Consider the following 9,190-nt stretch of genomic DNA (forward strand, 5'->3'; position numbering starts at 1 on the left):
TCTTCATACGAACGGCGAAAGAGACGAGGTTAACAGCGTTTCACCCCAATTACCATCATCAAAATATTGCAAGCGGAAGGCTCTTATACTGAAGACGTGAATGTTGACAAAGAATACCACAATTCTGACGACGGAAGCTAAAGGTTGGGTCATTCAGACACCCACTGGACATCCGAGGGGTCTGTGTAGAGGAGAAGAGAGGACTGGCCGTACTGAGTGATAATAATAATTATGTGCAAACCTGCTGGTGCCTGAACCTCCCTTCGTTGTGTATACGCACACAGAAGATTAAGTACGCACGTTAAAGATCCGTGTAATCCATGTCGTCAGCGTTTGGTGGGTTATGGAAACAAGAACACACACTCGTCACGCACGACCCTGAAAACGGAGTATGACCGGGTGGCTACACAGCGGGGTAGGCTAAAGAACCAAACTGGTCATACACCCACTTTGTGTAAACATGTAAGTAAAAAAATAAAAAAAAAAAAAGAAAGAAAAGAAACCCGGCCCCAACAACTATGACACAAGTTTCAAACAACAGCAGCAACAACAACAACAACAACAACAACGACAACAACAACAACTAACAGCAACTACAACTACAACAATACTTACATCACACGAAAGGTTTCGTGGATCATACCCTATGACAGTGTGAGAGATTGGTTGTTCTAAAGAAGGAAGCTTTGTTCTTCCATATATCACCGGAGGAGAAATAGGTATTTTAGTGACGTCAAACCTGTTCCAATGTCTAAAATTGGAAAGGCTGGGTTTGGCAAGACACATTCCCGGTATACCTTCTTCTTCTTCTGCGTTCGTGGGCTTCAACTCCCACGTTCACTCGTATATACGCGAGTGGGCTTTTTACGTGTATGACCGTTTTTACCCCGCCATGTAGGCAGCCATACTCCGTTTTCGGGGGTGTGCATGCTGGGTATGTTCTTGCTTCCATAACCCACCGAACGCTGACATGGATTACAGGATCTTTAGCGTGCGTATTTGATCTTATGCTTGCGCATACACACGAAGGGGGTTCAGGCACTGGCAGGTCTGCACATAATTATGTTGACCTGGGAGATCGTAAAAATCTCCACCCTTTACCCACCAGGCGCCGTCACCGTGATTCGAACCCGAGACCCTCAGATCGAAAGTCCAACGCTTTAACCATTCGGCTATGGCGCCCGTCATACCATAACTGACCAATAAATGTCATACTGTCCATTCTTACGGTCTACTGTGACAGACCTGCTGGTCCCTGAACCTCCCTTCGTTGTGTATACGCACAACACTGTACCTTTTGAACGCTCGGATGTTTCTGGAACTTCTATACTGATGACATCTCTCTCCCTCTCTCTCTCTCTCTCTCTCTCTCTGACTCACTGTCATATCCATCTGTCAATCTTAGTGTGTGGAGAGAGGGGGGGGGGGGGGGGTTGGGGGGAGGAAGGGGTGCTGTCAGTGTGTGCGCGCGCGTGTGTGTGTATGTATGTGTGTGCGCTCGCGCGCGAGCGTCAGTGTGTGTATGCATGTGTGTGCACGGGTGTGGGTGTGTGTGGGGGGGGGGGGGGGGGGCGGGGGGGGGGGGGGGGTTGTTTTCTTCATTATGTATACCCTTCTGCATGAAAACCTTTTCCTTTCATTTATGTGTGTATTATTTGTAATAGATGTAGATTAGCAAGGACAGATTGGAAGAATAGGCTATGCCTAAAATCTTAATCCTTGAATAAAAACGTTTTGAGTTCTGAGTTCTGTATTCATTGTCTTCTCTTTTGCTGTTGTTCCATTAATCCCCATTGGTTTTGGGAGATTTGAACCTTTCGTGTGATACTTACATTATTCATGCAGCTGTGGTTTGAATGACGAGCTGTTGTCTTACAATGAGAAACATTTTCTTTACTTTGTTCCTTATCGATAATCAGTGTGTTACTTTCTTTATGATCACTCGTTATCTTTTTGTGACATTTTCGGCTCATGTTTTCGCTAGGCAGGTTACCGACTCAAATATGAAACAGCAACATCGATGACGACTACAACAAAATTGATAACAACAGCTCAAACCTTGCTGTTGTTGTTGTTGTTGCTGTTGCTGTTGTTGTTTTCAAGTTTGGTTTGAGCGTGAATGCCTGCTAACATACGTATGACATAACCTGAAAATAACAACACAGCAGCAACAATATACGTACGACATAAGCTGTAAACAACAAAACAGCATCAGCAGCAACATCAGTTTTGCTTTTAGGTGTGTGGGCTGTGTCTTTCTCCGGGAGATTTACTGAGCAAACAAGAAACACGAAAGCATGTTATGACGCAAGGAAATGAGATTGTTGACGCTAAGGACATGCGCACGTGACTTGTAGTTTACTGGAAAGAAAAAAGAAAATCATCGATGTGTGTGTTGTGTTGTGCTGTGTGCGTGTGTGTGTGTGTGTGTGTGTGTGTGTATGGGTGTGTTGTGTGCGTGGTGTGTGTGTGTGTGTGTGTGTGTGTGTGTGTGTGTGTTCTTCCCCGGCGTTGTCTTCCCATCCTCCGCACCACGCGTCTGTGTGTGTGTGTGTGGCTGTCTCTGTGTGTGTGTGTGTGTGTGTGTGTGTGTGTGTGTGTGTGTGTGTGTGTGTGTGTGTTCTTCCCCGACTTTGTCTTCCCATCCTCCGCACCACGCGCCCTCCCTGTGTGTGTGTGTGTGTGTGTGTGTGTGTGTGTGTGTGTTGTGTTGTGTGCGTGCGTGTGTGTGTGTGTGTGTGTGTGGGTGTGTGTGTGTGTGTTCTTCCCCGACTTTGTCTTCCCATCCTCCGCACCACGCGCCCTCCCTGTGTGTGTGTGTGTGTGTGTGTGTGTGTGTGTGTGTGTGTGTGTGTGTGTGTGTCTCTCTCTCTCTCTCTGTCAGTCTCTGTCTGTCTGTCAGTCTGTCTGTCTCTGTCTGTCTCTCTGTCTCTCTGTCTGTCTCTCTCTGTTTGTCTCTGTCTCTCTGTCTGTCTCTCTGTCTGTCTCTGTCTCTGTCTATCTCTCCCTCTGTATGTGCTATACAAATATCACAATGCTCTTTCCGCGTCCATCTCCAAGTCCCTTCGTTTTGAACTGTGTTCCATGGCCTTAGTTCCAAACACTTCCGTTCATTCGTTCTCTCTCTCTCTCTCTCTCTTATCATACCTATTCACAAAAAGGGAGACCCAAATATTCCAGATAATTACCGTGGAGTTGCACTTACAAGTATCATTAGTAAAGTTTACACTTACATTTTAAATAGAAGATTAACTAAATGGGCTGAACGAGAAGAAAAGATTATTGAAGAGCAAGCTGGATTTCGATCAGGTTACAGCACCATTGACCACATTTTCACATTGTTTGCAATTGTACAAACACATTTATTAAAAAATAGAAAATTGTATGTTGCTTTTGTAGATTTTCAGAAGGCCTTCGACTCTGTGAATCGAAATAGTTTATGGAATGTGTTACGTAAAACTGGTGTTGATGGTAAGCTTTATATGGCACTGCGTGGTGTATATGATGCAGTTTTAGCGTGTGTACGTGAGAAGGGTGTATATTCAGATGTATTTGAGTGCCCACGTGGCGTAAAACAAGGATGTCTGTTGAGCCCTATGATGTTTTCGTTCTTTATTAATGAACTGGCAGGAGAGATAACGAAAAAAGGAAGACATGGGATTCAAATGATCCCTGGGGCTGTTGAACTGTTTCTCATGTTATTTGCAGATGATGTAATTCTTTTGTCTGACACAGCCATAGGACTTCAAAATCAGCTGAACATATTAAAGCAAGAAGCAGATAGATTATTTTTAAAAGTTAATCTTGAGAAAACAAATGTAGTTGTGTTTAGAAAAGGTGGTTACTTATCTAGATATGAAAAATGGCACTATGGAACTGATGAAGTGAAGGTAACTAATGCTTATAAGTATCTTGGTATGATTTTTACAACTAAGATGAGTTTGACAAGGACAGTAGCAGAAATTTGTAGAAAGGGGAAGAAGGGGGTTATAGAAATCTTAAGGTGTTTACGTAAGTTAGGCTCGATAGATTCATATATATTTTGGAAACTTTTTGATACTCAAATAGAACCAATGATAACATACAGTGCCGAAATTTGGGGACTTTCTGATAACAAAGATTTAGAAAAAGTACATACATTAGCTATTAAACGTTTTTTAAATGTTCCATTACATGCTTCAAATACTGTATTATATGGAGAAAGTGGTAGATACCCATTATACATTAAATCATGTGTGAAATGTATAAAATATTGGTTAAAATTAATAAGGCTACCCACATCGAGATTATGTAAGCAGGCGTATGAAATGTTAGTAAATGAACATGAGAGAGGGAAGGAAAACTGGGTATATTTTGTAAAGAAGACATTAACTGTAAATGGATTTGGGATTGTGTGGATGTGTCAGGGAGTTGGATGTGTAGAAGGATTTGTTTCAGAATTCAAAGATAGGCTAATTGCTTCATATAAACAGAATTGGCACGGTAAAATGGAAAGCACTGAGAAATATAGATGGTTTTATAGTTTTAAAAGTATATTTCAAACAGAAAAATATATCACAGTCGTGACAAACAAGTGGCACCGAACAAGTCTCGCCAGATTTAGAACGAGAACGATTGGTTTGAATGCTTATGAAAAGTGGTTTCAGACTGAGCCCTCGTTACTCTCCCCTTGTCCGATGTGCGGGCATTCAAGGGAGGATGAGTTACATTTTTTGTTTAGTTGTAAAGCTTATGACGATATTCGAGAAAAATGTGTTGTATTTAAAACAAATTCAGCAAAGTATGAAGATATTTTTGGAGTGCTTAATTTAAATCAGGAAACTTCACTACAGTCACTTGCAAAATATATTGCAGAAGCGAATAACATGCGACGAAAAAAAACTCAACAATAATAAAATAGTATCAGGTGTTGCTCATTGTGAAAAGTGAAATCTGTGTTGTCACTCTCATATGGAAAATATTATGTTATACATTTATATATGTTTTTGTTTTTATTTCTCTCTACATGCCATTACTTTGAATGGATGGTCGAACTGCACTTTGTTGCACAGATTGATTGATTTCGTTTTGGTTTTGGTTTTCATCAATATTATTACTATTGATGCATGTTGTTATTTGTATTATGAACCCCCATGTCATTAGGGCTGTAAAGCTATTGACATTAAAGTGTTCAGTGTTCAGTGTTCTCTCTCTCTCTCTCTCTCTCTCTCTCTCTCTCTCTCTCTCTCTGTCAGTCTGTCTGTCTGTCTGTCTGTCTGTCTGTCTGTCTCTCTCTCTCTCTCTCTCTCTCTCTCTCTCTCTCCTTGTCTGTCAGTGTTACCTGACATCTCGGCAGAGCATACTTTTGAAGTGATCCCTAAAAGTATGATGTTAAATATGGATAGACATTTGAAATATATAACAACAAGATTCAGACTAGGTATTTCTGAGCTAGCGGTTCATCATTATAGATACAGAATATGTAATGACAATGATCTGATTTGTCCATTATGCAAAGATTCGATAGAAAATGAAATGCACTTTGTCCTTTGTTGTCCAGCTTTGAGGAATATTCGAGAATCATTTATTAAGCCTAAATATTATAGACAACCAAATATGTTTAAATTGAACTTGTTAATGTCCTCAGCATCCTGTGAAATTGTTAGAAACCTTGCTTTGTATTTATATAAAGCTTTCAAAGTCCGAGAAACTATTACGTCATGAAACACTGTTTTGTTGCTAGGCTAGTTTTGCATTTGAACTTATGTTATATCGAGTTTTTTATGTATGTTGTATTATGTGAAATGTTTTTGTTTTTCTTTGTTTTTTATTGCTGTCCGTTCATATACCCTTGGCCTATATGAATAAATCACCTCTCTCTCTCTCTCTCTCTCTCTCTCTCTCTCTCTCTCTCTCTCTCCACACTGGAATCATTTCAAATATTGCCCAGAATATCTCCATGGGGATAACTGGGGCGTAGGGGGCTTCCTGGGAGTTGCACCGGGTCGTCAAGAAAGACACGGGTTTCACAAGTAACGTTGTGAATAGAGAGACCGCGCAACACACACACACACACACACACATGACCCAACAGTTCACGGAATGTTGAGTGAAGGCCATCATTATTTCCAGGGTGTGTTCTTTCAACGCGAAATTGTTTGACGTTGACATTAGTCCGTCGGCGCTTGCGCATCAGATGGCCGAATTAGGTTGTAGTGTTTACGGCACTGATTCAACGAAAGTTTCCAGAAGTCTTTCTTCCACTGTGGAGTGATGGCCTAGAGGTAACGCGTCCGCCTAGGAAGCGAGAGAATCTGAACGCGCTAGTTTGAATCACGGCTCAGCCGCCGATATATTCTCCCCCTCCACTAGACCTTGAGTGGTGGTCTGGAGGCTAGTCATTCGGATAAGACGATAAACCGAGGTCCCGTGTGTAGCATGCACTCAGCGCACGTAAAAGAACCCACGGCAACAAAAGGGTTGTTCCTGGCAAAATTCTGTAGAAAAATCCAATTCGATAGGAAAAACAAATAAAACAGAACGCAGGAAAAGAAAGAAAGAAGAAAAAAAAAGGGGGTTGGGGGTGGCGCTGTAGTATAGCGACGCGCTCTCCCTGGGGAGAGCAACCCGAATTTCACACAGAAAAATCTGTTGTGTGTGTGTGTGTGGTGTGTGTGTGTGTGTGTGTGTAAAAAACTAAACAAAAAAAAAAAAAAACAAATGCAAATACAAATTACGTCATAGAAATCTGTTCAGATTCTTGGCTCTTCTTTCCACTGCTGTTTTCAGAGTAGACAGATGATGCAGTGTATGTTTTTTTTTTGTTTTTTTCTTTCTCTTTGTCTGATTTGTATTGGCATGGCATCTTTTTGTGGCGCTTCATCATGGTCAGTGTGTGGAGGAAAATTTAGGTGTGTTGTCATAAACAAAATAGTGATTTCAGAGGGACAGTCGCGGTTGTTGTTTTTTTTTTTTGTAATTGTTTTTTAATACAATTTTGAACATTCTGTAACATTTTGACTTGGTGTCTTAAAGAAAGGAATTCAGAAGAAGAATGAATGTTGTTGTTGTTGTTGTTTGTTTGTTTGTTTTTCTTTTAATGTACACTTATGGCTTAAAGAACGTAATCGGCGCTTAAGTTGGTAATTTATCGTATCATTATCATCGTTGTCATCATCATCATCATCATCATCATCATCGTATTCTCATCATTATCACCATCATCATTATCATCATCATCATCTTCATCTCATCATCACCATCATCATCATCATCATCATAATCATCATCATCTTCATCTCATCATCATCATCTTCATCTCATCATCATCATCATCTCACCATCATCACCATCATCATCATCATCATCTCACCATCATCATCATCATCATCATCATCATCTCATCATCACCATCATCATCATCATCATCATCTTCTTTTTCTTCTTCTTCTTTATTTATTTATCGTCGACGTCGTCATCGTTTGTGGGCAGCAACTCCAACTTTCACTGGTATATGTAACCGTAGGATATTGACAGCATCATCGTTTTTACCCCGCCATGTAGACAGCCATAGTCTGAACGCTGGCATTGTTCACGGGATAATTAACTTACTCAGTACGGCCAGTCCTCTCTTCTCCTCTACACAGACCCCTCGGATGTCCAGTGGGTGTCTGAATGACCCAACCTTTAGCTTCCGTCGTCAGAACTGTGGTATTCTTTGTCAACATTCACCTCTTCAGTATAAGAGCGTTCCGCTTGCAATATTTTGATGATGGTAATTGGGGTGAAACGCTGTTAACGTCGTCTCTTTCGCCATTCGTATGGAGAGAGTTAACGCGCGGCTTTTGATCTGCGGCATGCGTAAGTATACACACATCAGGGCTTTTGCATTGACAGGTCTGCACATACACTGAATTTGTGTGAGCTCGAGGAATAAAATTATTAAAAAAAAATCTCCATATTTTAACCCACCGGTTGCAGTGACCAAGATTCGAACCCAGCACACCCTCATAGTCCGATGCTTTAACCACTCTGCTGTTGCCCTCGTCTTATTTTTTTTAACCTATATTACTTCAATATAAATGTTTTCTTGTACCTTTTTTTTTTTTTTTTTTTTTTTTGCTATTGAAGTTCTTTGTCCTCTCAACTTGTGTGAACTTCAAGATGGATGTTTTCTCTTTTCTTATCCACCCCCCACCCCCACACACACAAACTCCCCCCACTAAAATTCATCGAAGATTACTCCACCTGGTCCTTGGGGAGCTTTCCATTATATGCGCTTGAGACATTTTTTAACACCCCTAAAGCTGGCATCCAGGAATAGAAAAGAACAATAAAAAAAAACAAACAACAACAACAGCAACAAAAAAAACAAAAAAAAACCTGACGAATCTATCTCAGTAACATGAAACGGCCCAGCCCGTTGCTGCCAAATAACTGTAATCAAACGCGGTTATGTCCCTTGTGGGCTGAATTTCCCCCAGACGAAACGTAGTCCTATTGTTTAGAGTTATCCATAGTTTGTTTTTTGTTGTTTTTTGTTGTTGTTGTTGTTGTTTTTTACACATCGGAGTTAAGCAAAGCCACGTTCTTTCACACTGCTTTTTTTTTTCCGATTCTTGTTCTTCGCCTTGAGTCCTGGCTTGAAAAAAAAAAAAAGTATTTGGAATGTGGGATGGAAATATTGGCCTGTGGGGAGTTGAGGCGGATTTGCTGAGCAACTATTTTTGTGGGAGATTACTTGGGTTTTTCCCCCTTTCCTTTTTCCGTTTATTTTTTTTACAGAACTAGAAATCTGCATGCACAACGCTGCATATTGCAACGCAACGCAGCACAGCACAGCACAGCAGAGCAGATCAGAGCAGATCACAGCACAGCATCAACACAGCACAGCACAACACAGCATAGCACAACACAACACAACACAACACAGCAGAACACAACACTACACAACACAACACAGCAGAACACAACACTACACAACACAACACAGCAGAACACACCACAGCACAACACAGCACAACACAACACAGCACAGCACAGCACAGCACAGCACAGCACAACACAACACAGCACAGCACAACAGAGCACAGCACACACTACACTACACAACACGGCACAGCACAACACAGCACGGCACAGCACAACACAACACGGCACAGCACAGCACAGCACAGCACAGCACAGCACAGCACAGCACAACACGGCACAG

The sequence above is a fragment of the Babylonia areolata genome, chromosome 28, assembly GCF_041734735.1.
Source record: "Babylonia areolata isolate BAREFJ2019XMU chromosome 28, ASM4173473v1, whole genome shotgun sequence".
NCBI lineage: Eukaryota > Metazoa > Mollusca > Gastropoda > Neogastropoda > Buccinidae > Babylonia > Babylonia areolata.